This window comes from Pseudophryne corroboree, chromosome 3 (genome assembly GCF_028390025.1).
Source record: "Pseudophryne corroboree isolate aPseCor3 chromosome 3, aPseCor3.hap2, whole genome shotgun sequence".
NCBI classification, from domain to species: domain Eukaryota; kingdom Metazoa; phylum Chordata; class Amphibia; order Anura; family Myobatrachidae; genus Pseudophryne; species Pseudophryne corroboree.
In genome coordinates this window covers 324,306,049-324,331,179 of record NC_086446.1, presented here as the reverse complement: position 1 = coordinate 324,331,179, position 25,131 = coordinate 324,306,049, and positions in this window count along the sequence as shown.

The following is a 25,131-nucleotide window of genomic DNA, read 5'->3' as shown; positions in this document are numbered from 1 at the left end:
CTGCATTCCCATTTTCTAAAACTGCAACTTATTATATACAACATCTTATCATGTAAAAAACAAATCTGCATTGCAGTATATTGGGTATGAAAATGGCACATATTTATACATTTTCCAACCCAACAAGCCAGGTTTTGTTAAAAAAAAAAAAAAATATGAAAATTGGTGATTTGACCATATACCCCAATCATACTGTTCTGGAAGTATATAATTGAGAACTATAATGTGAGCTTGTGGTTAGTGCTTGCTGTTCATTCCAATGAACTCAGGAAAATGGCATTGCTTGATTTTATGGCAAAATATATTGTGAATGAGGCGATTTCGTATAACTAAACCTTTGGACCGCCAGTAGGTAAGTGTGTTCATGCCTTGAGCATTACCAGTAATTATAGGAGTCGATTCTGAGTTGGGCACGAAACAAAAAGACCAAGCTGCACTGCAGGTAAAGCAGGTATACATATCTAAAGTTGGCCGTATACCTTAAGGTTATCTGTCCATCCATCCACCGAGTTGAACAAAATTCTGGTAATGTATGGGAGCAAATGACAATTGACCATTTGGTCCCAAACACTGTAAAATGTACAAACATGCCTATTAAGTTAGTTAAATGTATGACACAGTAGCCTATAGCCCCATTGAAATTGGTGTTATTTACCAGGGCCAAGACCAAGCTATATTCCAGATTTGCCATTATTTCGGTCGCCATAGACAGAAATGGGGGCTGCTAATCCGACCGATAGCAGAGAGACCTAATAATAAATGACCACACTACATAAAAAATGCAAATCTAGTTTAATTAATGTGACCAGGGGCAGATTTAGGGATCATGGCACCCCTAACCAAAACAACAATGGCCATCCCCCTCTGCCCAATTTTATTATTTTAATTGTTTGGTTATGAACCCTCATTTGATGATTGGTTATTTAGTACTGTATAAATATATAAAAAAGTCATGACCCAAGACATATTTGTTTTATGGACTGTAGGACAGTTTACAGAGACATTCTGTGTATGTCCTGCCTGTTTATACTCCACTCATGATAGCATATAGTAGAGTGAAATATCTTGTAGTTACTGACAGTACTAAAACAAGCATCCAAGTGCTGCCCCCAACAAGTGGTGCCCCTAGGCATGTGTCTCACCTGCCTAATGAGAAATCCACCACTGAACATGACACTAAGGCAGGGGTGGGCAATTATTTCAGCTGGGGGGCAACACTTCCAGTGAATAGTCGAGGGCTACACACAAAATATCTTGTAAATCGGGTCTCAACTGCGCATGCACCGCAGGCCCTACCCCCCCTTCCCCTGAACCTATATAGCAGTCCCTACCCCCCTTCCCCCCCTCCCCTGAACCTATATTGCAGTCCCTTCCCCCCCTCCCCTGAACCTATATAGCAGTCCCTACCCCCCTTCCCTGAACCTATATAGCAGTCCCTACCCCCCTTTCCCCCCACCAATAGAGCAGTTTTTATCTCCCCTCCCCTGAACCCATATTGCAGCTTAAGTACAGATCCATTTCAGGTACTGGCTGGGCAGGGGGTTTACCGTTATTTCACAGTGGAAGATGATCCGCTGCCTGATCCCCACTGCCCGTGCTTCACGGAGTCGCTGCTGCTGCCCCCTGCCCGAAGTCACTGCTGCTGCCCGCTGCTCGCCACTCCTGCTGTGGCTCCGCCCCCCGTGCCGCCCAGCGCATTACATCACAGAGGAAATCCCGGTCAGCAGACCCTGTGACGTGACCGGGATTTCCTCAGCGGCACCGTGTCTGGCAGCAGTGTAGTGCAATGACAAGCGGCTCAGCCAGTCGGGCCGCTTGTTATTGCACACTGATGGGAGACAGCGGGCCAGGCAGGATCGGTTCGCGGGCTGCCTGTTGCCCACCCCTGCACTAGGGGCTGGATGTAATGGAGTCCGAGTTCATCCGACGTGTGTCAAGCCGGCCAAACGTGAAAGTTTTTTAAAGGGGCAATCATATAAAGGCTTAATGCCTTGTAAATGATTGCCCCTTTAAAAAACAGTCAGAGTTTGTCTAGCAACCCGCATGTCAGACGAACTTCGACTCCATTACATCCGACCCTAGATGTGAATATCTCCCGTTCAATCAGTTGTTGTGGGGTCTATTTACTAAGCCTTGGAGAGAGATAAAGTGGAAAGAGATAAAGGGGCAGATGTATTAAGCCTAGAAAAGTGATGGTGCTCTTCCCTTATCCTACCCACCTTCCTCCTCTTCTATCAGACCTAAAATTGCCAAATTTGGCAAGTATAATACGGAAAGAGATTTATCATTTGCTATTACTGTTTCATACCTCTCAATATTCAGGTGATGTTCTCAACTCTCTGTGAAGTAGATCATTCACATGTGCTGAACTCATCCATTCAGAGCTCAACACATGCTCCTCTGAGACATGGGAAAAAAGGGTGAAAGGGATGGGGTAGTGGGGGAAGAGGAGAGACAGAAAGAGAGAGAAATGGGGTGAAGGGGCGAGGGTCATTCCATGTCAGTTCACCCAGGCATGACACCCACCGACCCAGATTTTTATGATACTCTGTACACTTGATATTACCATGTAGCTACTAACCTATCACAATTTTTTCTTCTCTAGGCCCACAGTTCGAGATATAGGGGGTCAAAGTTTAAAAAAACTGCTTTGAATTGCCACTTCTGATGCTCTGTTTTTTCTGAAGTGTATCTGCAAAAAAATTCACATCTCAGTGCCTAATCCACGTTTCACTTTTAAATGTTGACCCTTTGTCAATAAAAATATGGAAATGTCAGTAAAAATGTTTTATCAATCTTGCCTGACTCCGAGAGTTCATTATACATTCCTTTACTCATACTTAATTTTTGGGGGGGCAAAAAAAGTGGGTTCAATTACAGTAGCATTATCAACCTAAGGCAGATAAGTTATAGAGGGGTCTATTTACTAAGCCTTGGATGGAGATAAAGTGGATGGAGATAAAGTACCAGCCAATCAGTGTCTAACTGCCATGGTACAGGCTGTGTTTGAAAAATGACAGTTAGGAGCTGGTTGGTTGAGACCACTTTATCTCCATCCAAGGCTTAGTAAACAGACCCCAAAGTCCCAGCTAATCAGCTCCTAACTGCCATGTCACAGGCTGGGTTTGAAAAATGACAGTGAGGAGGTGATTGGCTGATCATTTATCTTTGTGCACTTTATCTCTTAGTAAATATACCCCTTAGTCCCTATTTTGTTTAAATTGAACCTTAAAGTATACTTTAAAGGGCTATGAATGAAGAATAATGGGATTTTGATTGCCTGTGAGTAATTTAATGTTTAATTATAATTCGTTAAAAATGAAAATTGGCATTAGGTATAATTTTGCCCGCCAGGGGAGTATTTTCCTTTGTATATTTCTATGTATATGAGCAGATTTCTAATTACACGTAGGGGAGTATTTAGTTAGCTGCGATAACCCGTTTTCTGCATGAAAAACTGTGATTTTACTGCAAATTGTGAAAGACCCCTATTCAATAATTTATGGTCAATAATTTTACTGTGAATTTTACTTCACTTACTCTGAGCAGGAGCAGGTTGGGGAAAATCTCTATTTTAAGGTAAAAATGTCAGGATTTGGGTCACCCCTCCTTCCCCTAATGACTAAGTAGGCACTTTGATGTTTTTTAATTATTTTTAGCTGGCCAATAATGGCATGTAATTTTTGGTGTGAAAAAGTGCAAAGTGACAGAATTCGGGGTTCAAGGTATGGGACAGGTATATTGGGGTGCTTTATGAGTGGGACAAATGTTTTTAGGCTTGCAGATGGGTGTAGTCAGTCTTTTCAATTTTTTTTTAGTCTCCTACAATGGGCCAAATATATACTTATACAGGTTGATTATTCCATATCCAAATATTCCGAAATACGGTATTTTTTGAATGAGACTGGGATAGTGACACCTTTGTTTTCTGATGGCTCAGTGTACACAAACTTTGATTAATGCACAAAGCTATTAAAAATATTGGCTTAAATGACATTCAGGCTGTGTGTATAAGGACAAAAGGAAAAAATAGAAGCGCTCATGTCACTCAGACATTATAGTGCCCTGAAAACAACCAATGAGTCAAGAAATTAAAAATGTATATATTTATTATTATAAAAATTATTAAAAACACTTCCTTTTAAGTATCCTAATAAATATGCATATTATGCTAACCTAATAATCATTGGTTGTTTTCAGGGCACTATAATGTCTGAGTGACATGAGCGCTTCTATTTTTTCCTTTTGTTCTATTAATTTATATGGGAGTTCGCACATCTCCTTATAGAGGCGCACTTGCATTTGGCATTATTTAGTCCCTGGTTAAAAATAAGACATTGATTCACTGAGCAAATAAAGACACAGGCGCAGCATTATTTTCTTTGTTGCTTTAGGTTTTTGTGTTGGTTGCAGCAGCCAGTGTCATTGTACGAACTTATAAATTTTGTATTGATTGGGTATTTATAATTTATATATTTTAATGGCGGAGCTTACTTGTTTTTCTGAACGTATTAAGAGGAGACAGCAATATATTGAGGAACTTAATGTTAATAATGAAACTATAGTTCCCTCCATTATGTCAATAGACAGAGATAAGGAATTCAATACTCTCTTTTACACATTAGAGGACTTACTAAAGGCGGAAACACGACATTGGTGGGATATGGTTACCTTACAAAAATATGTGAAAAGCCACAAAATCCCTAGAGGTTTAAGGATATTCAAAACATTATCTTTTATAGATGATCCTACCTTGAAGGACAAATGGGATGCCCTGTTAGATGGGTGCTCATTTGCCCTTATGGAATTACTTATTAATTATCGCAATGATAAAATTTCCTCTATTTCCAAGGAAATTGAGGAAACAAAGAAGTTATTAACAACATATTCTGAACATCCACAATACAAACATAATGACCAAAAATTGAACCATAAACTTGAAGTTTATGAGAGGGAGATCATTGATGGTAAGAATCGTAAATTTGAACGAGATACCGATGATTATACAAACAATCAGGTTCGCACATACAATAAGAAACAGAATTATAGAGGGAGACCACGTAGTAGATCAAATTGGCGGCACCATTATAAAAATCGTTCAAATTCACGAATCACCCAGAGACAATGGTCTAATAGTTTTCACAAAGGCATTTCATCTCAGAATGAATATACATCATGTGAGAATTCGCAGAAGCATTCCCAATCTTCATTGGGTGGACATCAAGCTGAGGCAATGGTAGTTAAGACCCAAGCAAATATTACGCTATAATACCAGTGACAGTGGCCCACCACAACAAAAATACACCACCAGCTCTGCTTTTTTAGGGAAACAAAGAAAAGAGCATCGGACCCTGTCTCCATATTACCATCAGAACCGTTACAGCTCATTACAAACAAATACCCCCAAAAGAAGAAGAGACCCCAGCATAGAGGCAACCGAGAGGAGCTAGAGTGCAGAGGAAAAAAGAGAGACATGAAGTATTAAACAAATCCACTATATATAATTTGTCCTCAACCGAACTTGGTTCGGATGAGCTCAGATTATTGAGCTGTGGTCTTAAATTTGCCCCTACTAAACCTCCAGATCATTTTAATTTATTTGTTGATTTGAATAGATATATCCGTACATCTACGGATTGCATCTAAAAAATTAGATAAAATGAAAATAACTGGTTCATCCATTTTGTTAGATGACCAAGATCTGGTCGCGATTGATTTGCTTGAATCACTTCAACAGGAGAGTAATATTTCCTCAGGTTTGACACCACTATATAGTGTGGACAGACCTGATGAACGAAGGAAGAAATTTAAAAACAGGTCTCGGTTTTTTCCTCTGCAATACAGAAGTCCGCAAATTGACATCTTCTATAAAAAGATACTTGAGGACTTCAATGATATTTGTACTAAGGAAGCAAAGATCGTCAAATATAAACAGAATTTACACATCCGGGAAAGAAACTCACTGCAGAAACTAATGAAAGACCCCTCCCTTGTCATCAAGCCGGCAGACAAGGGAGGAGGTATTGTCATTCAGAACACAGCTGATTATCTCTTAGAGGCAGAAAGACAATTGGGAGATACTAAATTTTATACTAAATTGACACATAATCCCACTAAGATCTTCTTAGCAGCATTTAATACATTGGTACAAGATGTTTTTGCTGATGGAGTCATTTCTAGAGAGGAAACTAGATATTTAGTCCCTTTACATCCTATCACACCCACATATTATCACCTCCCTAAAATACACAAATCACTCATCACATTTTGTTGATTTCTTTTTGCAACCACATGTAATTTCACTACGTTCATATATTAGAGATACTACTGCTTTTTTAAATTCAATTTCAAAAATTAAATGGAAAAATACATATTTTTTTGTGACATGTGATGTAAGTTCACTATATTCCAATATCCCTCATGCCAAGGGGATTGCGGGAATTGAGCAACAATTGACTGATTCAGCAACCATGTCAGAGAGATTACGTAAATTTATTGTGGATGCAATTTCTTTTCTTTTGTCACATAATTATTTTTTCTTCAATAACACATTTTATTTACAGACACTTGGGACGGCCATGGGGACGAGGTTCGTGCCCAGTTTCGCCAACATTTATATGGGCGCGTTTGAAAAGGCACACATATGGGGGCGGGACTTGGGCGCGGACCTCGTCTTTTATGGCCGTTATATAGATGATTTGTTTTTTATTTTGGATGGGGATTATTCACAGTTCACAAATTTTCCTTCACTTTTCAATCACAATGATTTTAATTTACAGTTCACAGGCACAGTAAATAACAAGTTTGTATCTTTTCTTGACATTGCTATTACTATCATTGATGATACCATCACCACTAAAACATTTAGAAAGGAAGTGGATAATTACAACTTTCTTCACTTTGATAGTATGTATTTCAAACCATGGATGGAAAATATTCCATTAGGACAATTACGTCGGTTGTGACGTAACTGCAGTAATCTGAATGATTACAATAGACAAGCGGTTGAACTCACCAATGCACTGAAGGCTAGGGGCTATCCCTCAGATTTGATTAATTCTGCAATGGTGAAAGCCAATACATTTGATCGGGGAAAACTTCTCCACTACAAAGTTGAGAATACATCCTTTAAAGAGGATTTACCACACTTCTTTTCTTAATTTAACAGTGCTTCTGGGAAGATCAAAAAGGTTCTAAACAACAATTTTCATATTTTATTAACGGATAAGATTCTCAGATCAGAAATTGGCCATGCTCCCTCCATTGTCTTCAAAAAATCGGATAATTTGACATATTATCTTGCCCTCAGCTTATTTATTGATAAGAGAACTGTAGGAGATGAGATACAGTCTGCATCAGTTTCCTGGCTCACAATAAAACCTAATGGTTGTTATAGATGTGGTTCAGGGAATTGTATTACCTGTTCCCACATCCAGAATAATACACGTCTTTATATCCTCTATAGGAGAAGAATTCATAACTAAATAATTTATTAACTGCAATTGTGAATATACTATCTATATGTTAATTTGTCCCTGCGATCTCTATTATATTGGTAGGACTACTCGCAAACTTAAAGTCCGCTTTTTAGAGCATAGACGTAACATCATAAAGGGATATTTGAATCATGGAGTTTCAAAGCATTTCTCTCAATTTCATAGTGGAGATCCGAAGGGTTTAAAACTAATAGGTATAGAGACCATCAGCTTCACCCAAAGAGGGGGAGATAGATACAACAGGTTGTGCCGTAGGGAGAATTTTTGGATACATAAATTGAAGACCCTCGTTCCCGAGGGTCTCAATGAATGTATTGAAATTGATCCTTAAATATGGAATTGATTTTTGACAATTGTCTGGTCAATAACATTCCCTCATTTGCATGTATTCATCTTTTCTTCTCCCCCCATTCATATTAGTTTAGTTCTTTTTCTTAGTTTAGGTCTCTTTTTTTGCTTCTATGTAGTAATATAGGAGCAGTCTGTTTACTTGCTTGGGTCTTTTTCTTTAAGCTCTCCCTCAACAATATTAGGAGAAATTTAATTATTAACATATAGATGTAATAATATCTGATAGTTGAAAAACTTATCACATCTGTATTTCGGGGTATAATTTACAGTCTCTAATTATTAATGAATTTTGTGTAATTCTAGTAATATTGCTGATTTTCCTCATGAAAAGTAAAACTATGGGATCGTTAAATATATATATATTTTTTTATAATTATTATTTTTATTAATTATTTTATGATCTCTTGTTCTAATTTTTTCATTGTTAAATTATGGATTTATTTCATAATGTGTTCAGAGCTATCAAATCCACATAATAATTGTATGATGCAAGTGGACAACAGCAGCATTATTTAATTTATTGTTTTTTAATATATTATTTTATAGATGATTATGTAATTACTATTGGTAAGCTCCGCCATTAAGTGTTTTATTTTTATTTGCTTAGTGAATATACCTAAGAACAACCAAAGGTATTATAGCTAATTAGTTTTTAATAGGATGCAATACCTTATTTATTAAAGACACATGGGAGTGTGAGATTGTGTGCTCTTTAAATAGAGCACATTTGGTTAGAGGAGTCATCTTTGAAAAAGTCACGGGTCACGTGACGAAACGCGTCAGGACTCTTCTCTCTTGGTCACTGAATTTAATACACAGCCTGGGACGCATCTGCAATTACCCCGCTTCATTTGCTACGGCAGCGGTCACGCGTCCAGAGTTAACAGATGGCTGTATTACGGGACTCTGTGCAGCAGCTCTCAGTATCCATCTCAGCACTATTCCTCCCATCACTAACGGACAACGCACGTCCAGCGATTACAGGATTAGACCCACGTGCAGTGGGCTTACCGCGACTGAACGGAACCGGCTGTCTGCACACCTGCTTCTTCCCCGAGACATTGTAGCGGGCAGCGCCCGCCCGGGAAATCGAGAAATATCTCCGTGAGCAGGTCATTTGTGGCCCACATGGATATCCAAGTCAATACGCCTCTTAGCCCTTTATCAGACTGGGCATATGTTGGCCTTACCCGAGGACGCTCGGGCTTCAACAGTTTTATTTTAGAGGTAATGATTTAACAAAATCTGCATATCTATCATATTGGCTTTTTGTACCTTGAAGTAAGCCACAAACGGTTAAATACCATCTCAGAGCCTACACTTGTAATCAGTGACTACTATACATTGAAGTAACTGTGCTCAATATAATAAGATTCATTTTCCCATAGCAGGACTGGTTACTTTGTTGCACATCTGCTGAAGAACTTTCTGTTACTTTTGGATTACAAGTAGCCATCTCCTTTATCTTATGGTTCTAAACCAGTTATTGAATTAATATATACAATATCCGTGTGATCATTATATTCATGTATTATGGCAATTCAGTGATTATTAGGTTAGCATAATATGCATATTTATTAGGATACTTAAAAGGAAGTGTTTTTAATTATTTTTATAATAATAAATATATACATTTTTAATTTCTTGACTCATTGGTTGTTTTCAGGGCACTATAATGTCTGAGTGACATGAGCGCTTCTATTTTTTCCTTTTGTTCTATTAATTTATATGGGAGTTCGCACATCTCCTTATAGAGGCGCACTTGCATTTGGCATTATTTAGTCCCTGGTTGAAAATAAGACATTGATTCACTGAGCAAATAAAGACACAGGCGCAGCATTATTTTCTTTGTTGCTTTGTGTGTATAAAGAGTATATGAAACATAAATACATTCTGTGCTTAGACTTAGGTCCCATCGCCATGATATCTCATTATGGTATGCAATTATTCCAAAATACAGAAAAATCTGATCACCAAAATACTTTTGGTCCCAAGCATTTTGGATATGAGATACTCAACCTGTACCAATTTTAATTAGTGATGTGCACCGGAAATTTTTCGGGTTTTGTGTTTTGGTTTTGGGTTCGGTTCCGCGGCCGTGTTTTGGGTTCGAACGCGTTTTGGCAAAACCTCACCGAATTTTTTTTGTCGGATTCGGGTGTGTTTTGGATTCGGGTGTTTTTTTCAAAAAACCCTAAAAAACAGCTTAAATCATAGAATTTGGGGGTCATTTTGATCCCATAGTATTATTAACCTCAATAACCATAATTTCCACTCATTTTCAGTCTATTCTGAACACCTCACTCCTCACAATATTATTTTTAGTCCTAAAATTTGCACCGAGGTAGCTGTGTGACTAAGCTAAGCGACCCAAGTGGCCGACACAAACACCTGGCCCATCTAGGAGTGGCACTGCAGTGTCAGACAGGATGGCACTTGAAAAAAATATTTCCCAAACAGCACATGACGCAAAGAAAAAAAGAGGCGCACCAAGGTCGCTGTGTGACTAAGCTAAGCGACACAAGTGGCCGACACAAACACCTGGCCCATCTAGGAGTGGCACTGCAGTGTCACGCAGGATGGCCCTTCAAAAAAATACTCCCCAAACAGCACATGACGCAAAGAAAAATGAAAGAAAAAAGAGGTGCAAGATGGAATTGTCCTTGGGCCCTCCCACCCACCCTTATGTTGTATAAACAGGACATGCACACTTTAACGAACCCATCATTTCAGCGACAGGGTCTGCCACACGACTGTGACTGAAATGACTGGTTGGTTTGGGCCCCCACCAAAAAAGAAGCAATCAATCTCTCCTTGCACAAACTGGCTCTACAGAGGCAAGATGTCCACCTCCTCCTCATCGTCCGATTCCTCACCCCTTTCACTGTGTACATCCCCCTCCTCACAGATTATTAATTCGTCCCCACTGGAATCCACCATCTCAGGTCCCCGTGTACTTTCTGGAGGCAATTGCTGCTGGTGAATGTCTCCATGGAGGAATTGATTATAATTCATTTTAATGAACATAATCTTCTCCATATTTTCTGGAAGTAACCTCGTACGCCAATTGCTGACAAGGTGAGCGGCGGCACTAAACACTCTTTCGGAGTACACACTGGAGGGAGGGCAACTTAGGTAGAATAAAGCCAGTTTGTGCAAGGGCCTCCAAATTGCCTCTTTTTCCTGCCAGTATACATACGGACTGTCTGACGTGCCTACTTGGATGCGGTCACTCATATAATCCTCCACCAATCTTTCAATGGTGAGAGAATCATATGCAGTGACAGTAGACGACATGTGCGTAATCGTTGTCAGGTCCTTCAGTCCGGACCAGATGTCAGCATCAGCAGTCGCTCCAGACTGCCCTGCATCACCGCCAGCGGGTGGGCTCGGAATTCGTAGCCTTTTCCTTGCACCCCCAGTTGCGGGAGAATGTGAAGGAGGAGATTTTGACGGGTCGCGTTCCGCTTGACTTGACAATTTTCTCACCAGCAGGTCTTTGAACCTCTGCAGACTTGTGTCTGCCGGAAAGAGAGATCCAACGTAGGTTTTAAATCTAGGATCGAGCATGGTGGCCAAAATGTAGTGCTCTGATTTCAACAGATTGACCACCCGTGAATCCTGGTTAAGCGAATTAAGGGCTCCATCTACAAGTCCCACATGCCTAGCGGAATCGCTCTGTTTTAGCTCCTCCTTCAATGCCTCCAGCTTCTTCTGCAAAAGCCTGATGAGGGGAATGACCTGACTCAGGCTGGCAGTGTCTGAACTGACTTCACGTGTGGCAAGTTCAAAAGGTTGCAGAACCTTGCACAACGTTGAAATCATTCTCCACTGCGCTTGAGACAGGTGCATTCCACCTCCTTTGCCTATATCGTGGGCAGATGTATAGGCTTGAATGGCCTTTTGCTGCTCTTCCATCCTCTGAAGCATATAGAGGGTTGAATTCCACCTCGTTACCACCTCTTGCTTCAGATGATGGCAGGGCAGGTTCAGGTGTTTTTGGTGGTGCTCCAGTCTTCTGTACGCGGTGACTGTACGCCGAAAGTGGCCCGCAATTCTTCTGGCCACCGACAGCATCTCTTGCACGCCCCTGTTATTTTTTAAATAATTCTGCACCACCAAATTCAAGGTATGTGCAAAACATGGGACGTGCTGGAATTTGCCCAGATGTAATGCACGCACAATATTGCTGGCGTTGTCCGATGCCACAAATCCCCAGGAGAGTCCAATTGGGGTAAGCCATTCTGCGATGATCTTCCTCAGTTGCCGTAAGAGGTTTTCAGCTGTGTGCGTATTCTGGAAAGCGGTGATACAAAGCGTAGCCTGCCTAGGAACGAGTTGGCGTTTGCGAGATGCTGCTACTGGTGCCGCCGCTGCTGTTCTTGCAGCGGGAGGCAATACATCTACCCAGTGGGCTGTCTCAGTCATATAGTCCTGAGTCTGCCCTGCTCCACTTGTCCACATGTCCGTGGTTAAGTGGACATTGGGTACAACTGCATTTTTTAGGACACTGGTGAGTCTTTTTCTGACGTCCGTGTACATTCTCGGTATCGCCTGCCTAGAGAAGTGGAACCTAGATAGTATTTGGTAACGGGGGCACACTACCTCAAGCAATTCTCTAGTTCCCCGTGAACTAACGGCGGATACTGGACGCACGTCTAACACCAACATAGTTGTCAAGGCCTGAGTTATCCGCTTTGCAACAGGATGACTGCTGTGATATTTCATCTTCCTCGCAAAGGACTGTTGGACAGTCAATTGCTTACTGGAAGTAGTACAAGTGGTCTTCCGACTTCCCCTCTGGGATGACGATCGACTCCCAGCAGCAACAACAGCAGCGCCAGCAGCAGTAGGCGTTACACTCAAGGATGCATCGGAGGAATCCCAGGCAGGAGAGGACTCGTCAGACTTGCCAGTGACATGGCCTGCAGGACTATTGGCGTTCCTGGGTAAGGAGGAAATTGACACTGAGGGAGTTGGTGGTGTGGTTTGCGGGAGCTTGGTTACAAGAGGAAGGGATTTACTGGTCAGTGGACTGCTTCCGCTGTCGCCCAAAGTTTTTGAACTTGTCACTGACTTATTATGAATGCGCTGCAGGTGACGTATAAGGGAGGATGTTCCGAGGTGGTTAACGTCCTTACCCCTACTTATTACAGCTTGACAAAGGCAACACACGGCTTGACACCAGTTGTCCGCATTTCTGTTGAAATAATTCCACACTGAAGAGCTGATTTTTTTTTGTATTTTGACCAGGCATGTCAATGGCCATATTCGTCCCACGGACAACAGGTATCTCCCCGGGTGCCTGACTTAAACAAACCACCTCACCATCAGAATCCTCCTTGTCAATTTCCTCCCCAGCGCCAGCAACACCCATATCCTCATCCTGGTGTACTTCAACAGTGACATCTTCAATTTGAATATCAGGAACTGGACTGCGGGTGCTTCTTCCAGCACTTGCAGGGGGCGTGCAAATGGTGGAAGGTGCAAGCTCTTCCCGTCCAGTGTTGGGAAGGTCAGGCATCGCAACCGACACAATTGGACTCTCCTTGGGGATTTGTGATTTCGAAGAACGCACAGTTCTTTGCTGTGCTTTTGCCAGCTTAAGTCTTTTCTTTTTTCTAGCGAAAGGATGAGTGCTTACATCCTCATGTGAAGCTGAACCACTAGCCATGAACATAGGCCAGGGCCTCAGCCGTTTCTTGCCACTCCGTGTCGTAAATGGCATATTGGCAAGTTTACGCTTCTCCTCAGATGCTTTTAATTTTGATTTTTGGGTCATTTTACTGAACTTTTGTGTTTTGGATTTTACATGCTCTGTACTATGACATTGGGCATCGGCCTTGGCAGACGACGTTGATGGCATTTCATCGTCTCGGCCATGACTAGTGGCAGCAGCTTCAGCACGAGGTGGAAGTGGTTCTTGATCTTTCCCTATTTTTTTAACCTCCACATTTTTGTTCTCCATATTTTAATGCGCACAACTAAAAGCCACCACAGGTATACAATGTAGATGGATGGATAGTATAGTATTATATTACTTATGGACGACGAGTGCACTGACGACACAGAGGTAGGTACAGCCGTGGCCTACCGTACTGCTATATATATATATATATATATATATATATAATATACTGTATAATAATAACGGACCTGGTGGACACTGTCAGCAGACTGCTAAACTAGTATGAAGAAAAAAAAAGCCAGCACAGGTATACAATGTAGATGGATGGATAGTATAGTATTATATTACTTATGGAGGACGAGTGCACTGACGACACAGAGGTAATTACAGCCGTGGCCTACCGTACTGCTATATATATATAATATACTGTATAATAATAACGAACCTGGTGGACACTGTCAGCAGACTGCTAAACTAGTATGAAGAAAAAAAAAGCCACCACAGGTATACAATGTAGATGGATGGATAGTATAGTATTATATTACTTATGGACGACGAGTGCACTGACGACACAGAGGTAGGTACAGCCGTGGCCTACCGTACTGCTATATATATATAATATACTGTATAATAATAACGGACCTGGTGGACACTGTCAGCAGACTGCTAAACTAGTATGAAGAAAAAAAAAGCCAACACAGGTATACAATGTAGATGGATGGATAGTATAGTATTATATTACTTATGGACGACGAGTGCACTGACGACACAGAGGTAGGTACAGCCGTGGCCTACCGTACTGCTATATATATATATAATATACTGTATAATAATAACGGACCTGGTGGACACTGTCAGCAGACTGCTAAACTAGTATGAAGAAAAAAAAAGCCACCACAGGTATACAATGTAGATGGATGGATAGTATAGTATTATATTACTTATGGAGGACGAGTGCACTGACGACACAGAGGTAGGTACAGCCGTGGCCTACCGTACTGCTATATATATATATATAATATACTGTATAATAATAACGGACCTGGTGGACACTGTCAGCAGACTGCTAAACTAGTATGAAGGAAAAAAAAGCCACCACAGGTATACAATGTAGATGGATGGATAGTATAGTATTATATTACTTATGGAGGACGAGTGCACTGACGACACAGAGGTAGGTACAGCCGTGGCCTACCGTACTGCTATATATATATATAATATACTGTATAATAATAACGGACCTGGTGGACACTGTCAGCAGACTGCTAAACTAGTATGAAGAAAAAAAAAGCCACCACAGGTATACAATGTAGATGGATGGATAGTATAGTATTATATTACTTATGGACGACGAGTGCACTGACGACACAGAGGTAGGTACAGCCGTGGCCTACCGTACTGCTATATATAATATACTGTATAATAATAACGAACCTGGTGGACACTGTCAGCAGACTGCTAAACTAGTATGAAGAAAAAAAAAGCCACCACAGGTATACAATGTAGATGGATGGATAGTATAGTATTATATTACTTATGGAGGACGAGTGCACTGACGACACAGAGGTAGGTACAGCCGTGGCCTACCGTACTGCTATATATATATATAATATACTGTATAATAATAACGGACCTGGTGGACACTGTCAGCAGACTGCTAAACTAGTATGAAGAAAAAAAAGCCACCACAGGTATACAATGTAGATGGATGGATAGTATAGTATTATATTACTTATGGAGGACGAGTGCACTGACGACACAGAGGTAGGTACAGCCGTGGCCTACCGTACTGCTATATATATATATATATATATATAATATACTGTATAATAATAACGGACCTGGTGGACACTGTCAGCAGACTGCTAAACTAGTATGAAGGAAAAAAAAGCCACCACAGGTATACAATGTAGATGGATGGATAGTATAGTATTATATTACTTATGGAGGACGAGTGCACTGACGACACAGAGGTAGGTACAGCCGTGGCCTACCGTACTGCTATATATATATATATATATAATATACTGTATAATAATAACGGACCTGGTGGACACTGTCAGCAGACTGCTAAACTAGTATGAAGGAAAAAAAAGCCACCACAGGTATACAATGTAGATGGATGGATAGTATAGTATTATATTACTTATGGAGGACGAGTGCACTGACGACACAGAGGTAGGTACAGCCGTGGCCTACCGTACTGCTATATATATATATATAATATACTGAATAATAATAACGGACCTGGTGGACACTGTCAGCAGACTGCTAAACTAGTATGAAGAAAAAAAAAGCCACCACAGGTATACAATGTAGATGGATGGATAGTATAGTATTATATTACTTATGGAGGACGAGTGCACTGACGACACAGAGGTAGGTACAGCCGTGGCCTACCGTACTGCTATATATATATATATAATATACTGTATAATAATAACGGACCTGGTGGACACTGTCAGCAGACTGCTAAACTAGTATGAAGGAAAAAAAAGCCACCACAGGAGTGTTTTTCAGGCAGACAAACGTATACTGGACTGGTGGTCACTGTCAGCAAAACTGTGCACTGTACTCCTGCTATAACTGCTCCCCAGTCCCCACAATTAGGCAGTGTGAGCAGTGCACTCAGCACAGATATATCATGCAGCAGTGCAGCACACTGAGCACAGATATGGTGGAGCGTTTTTTCCAGGAAGAGAAACAACGGATTAAACTCACTGGTGGTATTATAATCAAAACCCTGCACTGTACTCCCTAACAGCTGCTCCCCGTCCCCAATCCTCCCCACAATTATAACTAAGTCACTCTTTTCTACTATAACGGAGAGGACGCCAGCCACGTCCTCTCCCTATCAATCTCAATGCACGTGTGAAAATGGCGGCGACGCGCGGCTGCTTATATAGAATCCGAATCTCGCGAAAATCCGACAGTGGGATGATGACGTTCGGGCGCGCTTGGGTCAACCGAGCAAGGCGGGAGGATCCGAGTCTGCCTCGGACCCGTGTAAAAAGGCTGAAGTTCGGGTGGGTCGGTTTCCGAGAAACCGAACCCGCTCATCACTAATTTTTATGTACCCCTAATTTAATGAGAGCACTTATTTTGCTGTTAAAAAAAATAGCTTTTATAATTTTTTACTATTTTTTTAAATGCATATAAAAGCCATTTGACTCAAATTACCCCAAATCTATTTAATATGACCTCTATAACACCTCTATACTGTTATACTGTTAGTTTGCTATTGTTTGGGGTACAGACTGATTTCCCCATTTTCACGGTAAGAATAATGACAAAATACTTTCATAACTGTCTACATTGTACCATGTATTTTAATATAATAATATAATCTTTTGCCAGGGTAGGTGGTGAGAGTACGGCTATCATGTTTTAATTCTGTATTTTCTGTAGTTGTCATACACAATAATTATTTCCATGAAGATTTCATCTTTTGTAAATATGCCTCTCAATGGGTCTTTGTAGTAAAGTAGTTCATATCATTGAATCCACACTAATTAGTCTGAAAATGGACATAATCATTGCAAAAACACTACACAGGTTACCTTGGTTAGGATTCCTGGTTGCCATGGTGACCGCCCCCATCCTGCTGCTTACATGTGTCTGATAAATATAATCAGTAGCATCCACAATGGTTGACATGGTAACTAGTCAGTATCTTGTGAGATTGTGTCTTACTTTGCAAATCTGCAATGTCTGGCAGTTCTACCACCTTTAAATAGCATAGTTGTTAAGTCAGTGTTATATTATTCAGTGCGGCATAAAATGCCCTCTCCATTTTTCTGTAAACGTATGTCCTAAATAAATTACTGAAGTGTTAAACTGGGCAGTAAGTTGTAAATGTTCTCTTGCTATAAAGTGTACTATAACATATACCCTGCAAGCCATCATCCCAAAGTTATATTCTGCCTAAGATGCTCGTGAAGTGAATATACACAAGCTGTGAGACAATACCTAAAGCTAATGGGCCCTACACACTGGGCGATAATACTGAAAGATATGAACGATCTCGTTCATTAATGAATGAGATACCGTTCATATCTTTCAGTGTGGAGGCAGCAACGATGAATGATGCGCGGCCCCGCTCTCGTTCATTGCTGGTGTCCCGTCGCTTGTGCATGCAGGCCAATATGGACGATCTCGTCCATATTTGCCTGCACTGCTATGGAGCCCGGTGACAGGGGAGTGAAGAAACTTCACTCCCGCCGTCATTGCCCCCCTCCGCCGAGTCGCCCGTTGGCCGTATCCGCCGTCGGGCAGCTCGGCAGCGGATCGCAAAGTGTGTAGGGCCCATTACCCTCACAATGGCAGATTTACAAGCCACTGCTTCACATACTTAAATTTTTTTAGCACTGCAATTTCATAAAATATAGAAGGGGACAAAACTGTAACTTTGAATCTAAGCTCCTCCTCCCTGCATCTCCATAATGCCAGTTTCTTTTTAGGTGCCTTGGAGTTAGGGCACAATTGTTAGGCTCATTGGTTTAATAACTTTTTTTTATTTGTACCTTTTTTGTTTTTTTCCATGTAAGGACTGTGCACTGCTTAGAGCGGTGCACAGCTGCAGTGCAGCAACTGCAGGAAGCTGTCTCCGCCGCTGGAGACTAGCTTGCTGTGCAGCAGCTGTGGTGCGCAAAGGGAGCGTGCCGCAGCGGGGACTCCTCCATGCAATCAGGTCTCAATACAAGGGACTGCCTAGCCCAGGTATAGCGTGCGTCAGCACCCTGTTTAAGGGTGGTGAGCGGTCAGCACTGTCCTGGGTGGCAGATGCCATTTCTCTGGGTTAAATGGGCATCTCCATATATGGAAGCGCGCCCCGTACAGGCAGCCAGAGGGCAATGTAAGCCGCTTTACGGGGGGGTGGAGTCTGAATTGCTGGTCTCCCCTGTGCTTTCAGAGAACAGTGGTACACTCTGCCTGGCTGTGTGGAAGAAGAGATGTGAAACCCAAAACTTTCTTCCGACTTCCCCATGCCGTAGCCATACTGCTCAGTCCTGTGTCCTAGTGCAAGTCTCAGCTCTGTTCCTCTACTCTGCAACTGCCGGTGGATGGATGAGCGTAATCCAGTGGTTCCCAGACTTTTTTGAATCACAGCGCCCTAGAGCAGAGGTTCCCAAACGCGGTCCTCAAGGCACTCCAACAGTCCAGGATTTAGGTATATCCATAGCTTAGCCCAGATGGTTAAAACAAATTGACTGAGCAGCTAATTAAGTCACCTGTGACAATGTATGGATACATTTAAAACATGGACCGTTGGGGTGCCTTGAGTTTGGGAACCTCTGCCCAACAGTATCTCAATTATTTTTCACAGCACCCCTAGGCCAAAAGTTTCTTATTGAGAAATTTAGAAAGAAAAATGTAATTAATAGTGTCTACATGTCATCATACTTAGCTTCAATTGTGTGGTGAGTAACAAAATCTGCTTTCTGCTGCGGGGTACACTGGGCTCCACAAGGAAAGACATAGGGGTATAGAGTAGGATCTTGATCCGAGGCACCAACAGGCTCAAAAGCTTTGACTGTTCCCAGAATGCATAGCGCCGCCTCCTCTATAACCCCGCCTCCCTGCACAGGAGCTCAGTTTTGTAGTTGGTGCCGCAGATAGCAGGCACATAACAGAGGGACTGCTCTGGGCAGCCCTAAGAAGAGCGTTTTTGAGAAGAAAAGTGAAGACTTCAAGGGCTGTAGCAGTGTGTACATGTCTAGTGACATTAACTGCTGCAGCTCCATCTTTCCCCAGCGGCGCTGTACACTCCCGAGCCCTGGTTGCCGGGTAACTACAGCAGGAGGCTCTGGTTTTCTTCTGGTCAGGCACACACGACGGGGGCTCTCCGGAATCGCGTGGCCGCGCTTCGGGAGGTGGTGAGTTGGTCCCGCTCGCGGGACCCGTACTTTATCGTGATCCGGCGCGGTCAGTGGGAGGCGGGCCGCGCGCGCAGGCGGTGGACACTGTGGCAGTACAGGCGATCCCACTAGATCACCATGGCATGGGTGCAGGTCAGGTTTTCCCTTAAAACCTTTTTTTGTGTAGCCCGCAGTACCTGGTGGTTTTACCAGCAGAGGGGATAAGGCTTAGACCTGGAGCCCCTCCCCCAGCCCCAGGGCGCCATTTCCAGCAAATGTTCCCACCCTGGAGCTGCATATCTGTCTCTCCCTCACTCCCTGTCAGTGTTTGGGCGCCATTTCTCTCAGCTACACTGTTCCTGGGACTGTTTGGGCAAATCCTCCTGTGTAAAGCCGCCTGGTTGTCAGCGCTTTGACTTTACATGACACTTAAGTATTCTACATGTCAATTAGACAGTGTTAGTTATGAAAGAGCGCATTTAGTCAGGGTTCTCTGGTACAAGTACCCTGTGATATATATCCAGTTCTTACTGTGCAGTGTTAAATCTATTGACTACATAGCTATATTTTATATATATATATATATATATATATATATATACATAAATAAGCTGGTCCAGTGCAGTATTATTGTTAGGAATAACCTCTGCATTGTTTAACTGTGACTATATGTGTGTGCATTAGCTTGCTGAGTGGTTTCCATTTCGTGTCTCTCACTCATCTTGCTATCCCTATATTCTATAACCTGAGGGGGCTAGGTGCGTCAGGTTTTATAATTATATAGGATTTTCACAAGATATACTTTAATACGTATTTTTCTCTGATTTTAGTCACTATATCTCTCCTGTATCTCTGCTTGTGCTGACTACACTGCGCAGGGGTTTGGGTAAGAGGTATTGTGCTGCTGACTGACAAATGTACTGTGTTACCTGATACTGCAAGTTATATCATGTCTGCTTCTGAGGGTAAAGGTTCTGGGGCTGAACACACTGCCGGTGTTGCTGAAGCCACAGATCCCTATGAGGAGACTATAGCAGCTGTGGGCTCTGGTTCTGGGGGCTCCTACTTTGTCTGCTCAATTGAAGAAGTTGAACCAATCCTTGACTACTAAAAAGTCTGACCCTCGCTCGCCTAAGACCAAGGGATCCTCTAAGCGAGCTCTTATCTCCTCACAATCCACTGCTGTCACTGACACCTCGTCTGATGAAGATGGCGCTTACACTGACCGCACAGATTCTGACACAGATACTGCTGATGGGGAGGGTAGTTCACATGTGGATGTTCCTGATCTTTTGGTGGCTATTAAGTTAATTTTAGAGATTACGGATGATCCCGAGCCATCCGCCCCTCCTAAGAAACTAGATAAGATCAAGCGTCAGAAGGTGGTTAAACAAGTTTTACCTCACTCTGACCACCTAGTGGATATATGTCAGGAACCCTGGGGAAACCCGGGTAAGAAGTTTGTGCCTCAAAAGAAGATGCTGACTCGCTATCCCCTCACGCCAGAGCTGTCTAAAAATTGGGAAACGCCTCCTCCAGTAGACTCACATGTGGCTAGGATGGTGGTTTCCTCAGCTCTACCTGTCAATACGTCACGTCTCTAAAAGAGCCTACGGATAAACGTGTGGAGGGTTGTTTGAAAGCAATTTACACCCTCACGGGTGCTGCACAAAGGCCCACTATTGCAGCAATATGGGCTGCAGAGGTTATTGAAGCATGGGCCCTAGAGTTAGAAGCTGAAATCTCTTATGACCATGCTAGACAATGCTTGTTATATATTGTCACAGCTTCTCACTATATTAAAGAGGCGGCTTCTGATGCCGGTATCCTAGCAGCCAAGGCCTCTACTATGTCAGTCCTGGCTCGCCGGATATTGTGGCTGAGATCCTGGTCTGTGGATCTGGACTCTAGAAAAACCCTGGAGGTACTCCCTTTCAAGGGAGATATTCTGTTTGGGAAGGACTTAAATAAGATAGTGGCTGACTTGGCTACTGCCAAAACTGCCTGTCTGCCAAGTACTGCTCCTTCTGTGTCGAAGGCTAAAGGTACTTCCTTTCGCCCCTTTCGTCCTTCAGGTAAAGCAAAAGGTCAGGCATACAACAAGCAGGCCCGCACTTCCAAACTTGGTAAGCCGAAGCCCAAAAGAGCCTGGGCTGCCCGTCAGCCAGCTTCCAAGACCGATAAGCCTGCCGCATGACGGGGTGGGCCTCCCCCTGGGGGATTCCAGGGTGGGGGGCTGGCTTCTAGGGTATACCCAGGAATGGTTGAAGACCACTTCAGATGCCTGGGTACGGGAAGTCGTCACTCGAGGTTACGCCATAGCCTTCAAAAACTGACCCCTCATCGATTTTGCTGGACAGACGTCCCGTTGGACCAGACAAAGGCAGACACTCTACATTCGGTGGTACAGACCCTCCTGGATACAGGAGTCATAGTACAGGTGCATCTTGCTCAGAGGGGCCGGGGGTACTATTCTCCGCTGTTTCTGGTCCCGAAACCGAATGGGTCCTCCCGGCCCATTCTCAAGGCATTGAACAGGTTTGTGAAAGTTTCCAAGTTCCGTATGGAAACCCTTCGCTCTATAGTTCTGGCCTTGGAACCTGGGGACTACATGGTCTCCCTAGACATACAGGATGCTTACCTGCATATTCCTATAGCAGTGTCACATCAGCAATTCCTGAGGTTTGCGATTGGCAACCTCCATTACCAGTTTCGGGCATTACCTTTTGGTTTAACTACGGCTCCGCGAGTCTTCACCAAAGTTGTTGACGGTGGTACTCCGCCGTCAAGGGGTCAGGATACTGCCGTATCTGGACGACTTGTTAATCCTGGCAAATTCCCCAGAACTTCTCCTACGTCATCTGAATATGACTGTCCGGTTTCTACAAGCCCACGGGTGGCTCATCAACTGGAAGAAATCCTCCCTGGTCCCTGTTCAGAGCATGGTTCACCTGGGAGCGCTATTGGACACTCACAACCAATGGTTGTTCTTGTCTCAGGAGAAAGTCCTGAAGCTTTAGGACAGGATTCGTTGCTTCCTTTCTCGTCCACAAGTGTCGATACATTCGGCGATGCAGGTGCTGGGCCTCATGGTGTCAGCATTCGACATGGTGGAGTATGCTCAATTCCATTCTCGCCCCCTCCAGAGGCTGATTCTAGCTAAGTGGGACAGCCTGCCTCACCGGATCAGGTCTCACATGATCTCATTGACTCCGGAGGTCCGTCTGTCGTTGCACTGGTGGCTCCAGGACCAACGATTGTGCAGGGGCCGCCCCTTCTGGATATCCGACTGGGTCCTGTTGACGACAGATGCCAGTCTCAGAGGTTGGGGCACGGTGCTGGAGCAACACTCCCTTCAGGGTCAGTGGACCAAGGAGGAATCTCTCCTCTCGATCAACATTCTGGAATTGCGGGCGGTCTTCAATGCATTGAACCTGGCCCAGCATTTAATTCAGAACCGTCCTGTTCAAGTACAGTTGGACAACGCCACCACAGTGGCTTACATAAATCATCAAGGCGGCACTCGAAGCCATTTGGCAATGAAGGAAGTCTCACGGATTCTACATTGGGCGGAACGCCATCTACCGGCCATATCGGCAATATTCATTCCGGGAGTCCTGAATTGGGAAACGGACTTTCTCAGTCGTCAGGACGTACACGCCGGAGAGTTGGGCCTCCATCCAGAAGTGTTTCAACTCCTATTGGAAAAGTGGGGCCTTCCAGACGTAGATCTGATGGCGTCTCAACACAATCACAAGGTTCCGGTCATCGGAGCAAGGACAAGGGATCCTCAAGCAGCATTCGTGGATGCGCAGGCGGTGCCGTGAAGGTTTTGGCTGCCGTGCGTGTTCCCTCTGGTGTCACTCCTGCCCAGGGTAATTTGGAAGTTCAAGCAAGAATGAGGAATCCTGCTTCTCATAGCTCCAGCGTGGCCCAGACGGCACTGGTTCTCAGACCTGCAGGGCCTATCGTCAGAGCGTCCAATTCTACTTCCACAACGCCCGGACCTCCTCGTTCAGGGCCCCTGTGTCTACCAGGACCTAGCCCGGCTGTCTTTGACGACGTGGCTCTTGAAGCTTCCGTCTTGAGGGCTAAAGGGTTTTCTGAGGCGGTCATTCAAACTATGTTGCGGGCCCGGAAACCGGCTTCTGTTCGGATTTACTATAGGGTCTGGCATTCTTACTTTGTTTGGTGCGCATCTAACCATTATGATGCTTCCAAGTTTAGTACAGCCAAGCTGTTGGCCTTTCTTCAGCAGGGCCTGGACTTAGGCCTGTGTCTGGCCTCCCTCAAGGTTCAAATATCTGCCTTGTCGGTGTGGTTTCAGAGAAAGATTGCGACCTTACCTGATGTGCATACCTTTACTCAGGGCGTGTTACGTATCCAACCTCCCTATGTCCCGCCTGTGGCTCCTTGGGACTTGTCGGTGGTTTTGGAGGCATTACAAGAGTCTCCGTTTGAACCTCTTGGTTCAACTGATCTTAAGTGGCTTTCCCTTAAGGTGGTGTTCCTGCTGGCTATTGCTTCAGCTAGAAGAGTGTCGGATTTGGGTGCCTTGTCTTGTAGTTCCCCATATCTGATATTTTCACCGTGACCGGGCGGTTCTTAGGACTCGTCCCGGATATTTACCTAAGGTGGTTTCTTCGTTCCACCTTAACCAGGAGATTGTGGTTCTGGCACTTGTTTCTCCTGATCTGTGGCCCATTCTACTCGGTCTGTTGGATCCTCTTGGGCGGCCCGCCGTGGTGCGACCCTTGAACAATTGTGCAAGGCGGCTACGTGGTCCTCTGTGAATGCGTTCATAAGGTTCTATGCCTTCGGTACTGCCGCTTCCCAGGATGCTTCCTTTGGACGCCGGGTTCTTGTGCCCGCTACAGTGCGTCCCCTCCCATAAGGAACTGCTTTAGGACATCCCCTATGTCTTTCCATGTGGAGCCCAGTGTACCCCGCAGCAGAAAATGAGTTTTATGGTAAGAACTTACCTTTGTTAAAACTCTTTCTGCGAGGAACACTGGGCTCCACAAGGCGCCCACCCTGACGCACTTAGCTTCTTTGGGTTGGTATGGCATTAGCCGCTGACACTTCTCCTGTCGTGAGAGTGTGGTGTATGTGGCTACTAACCGTTGTCTTCTCTCTTCCTGCTGCTGAATTGGGCTGGTTAACTAAAAACTGATCTCCTGTGCAGGGAGGCGGGGTTATAGAGGAGGCGGCGCTATGCATTCTGGGAACAGTCAAAGCTTTTGAGCCTGTTGGTGCCTCGGATCACGATCCTACTCTACACCCCTATGTCTTTCCTTGTGCAGCACAGTGTGCCTCGCAGAAAGAGTTTTAACAAAGGTAAGTTCTTACCATAAAACTCATTTTTTTGTTTGGCCACATATTTTATGATTAACAGCACTGGTTTTGCCTATATATTGACCATAAATAATTTGAATTGGTCTTGGACCACCAACCCAGGGCACTCTGAGGCACCCACAGTGCCTAGGCCCACAGTTTGAGAACCACTGGTATAATCCTT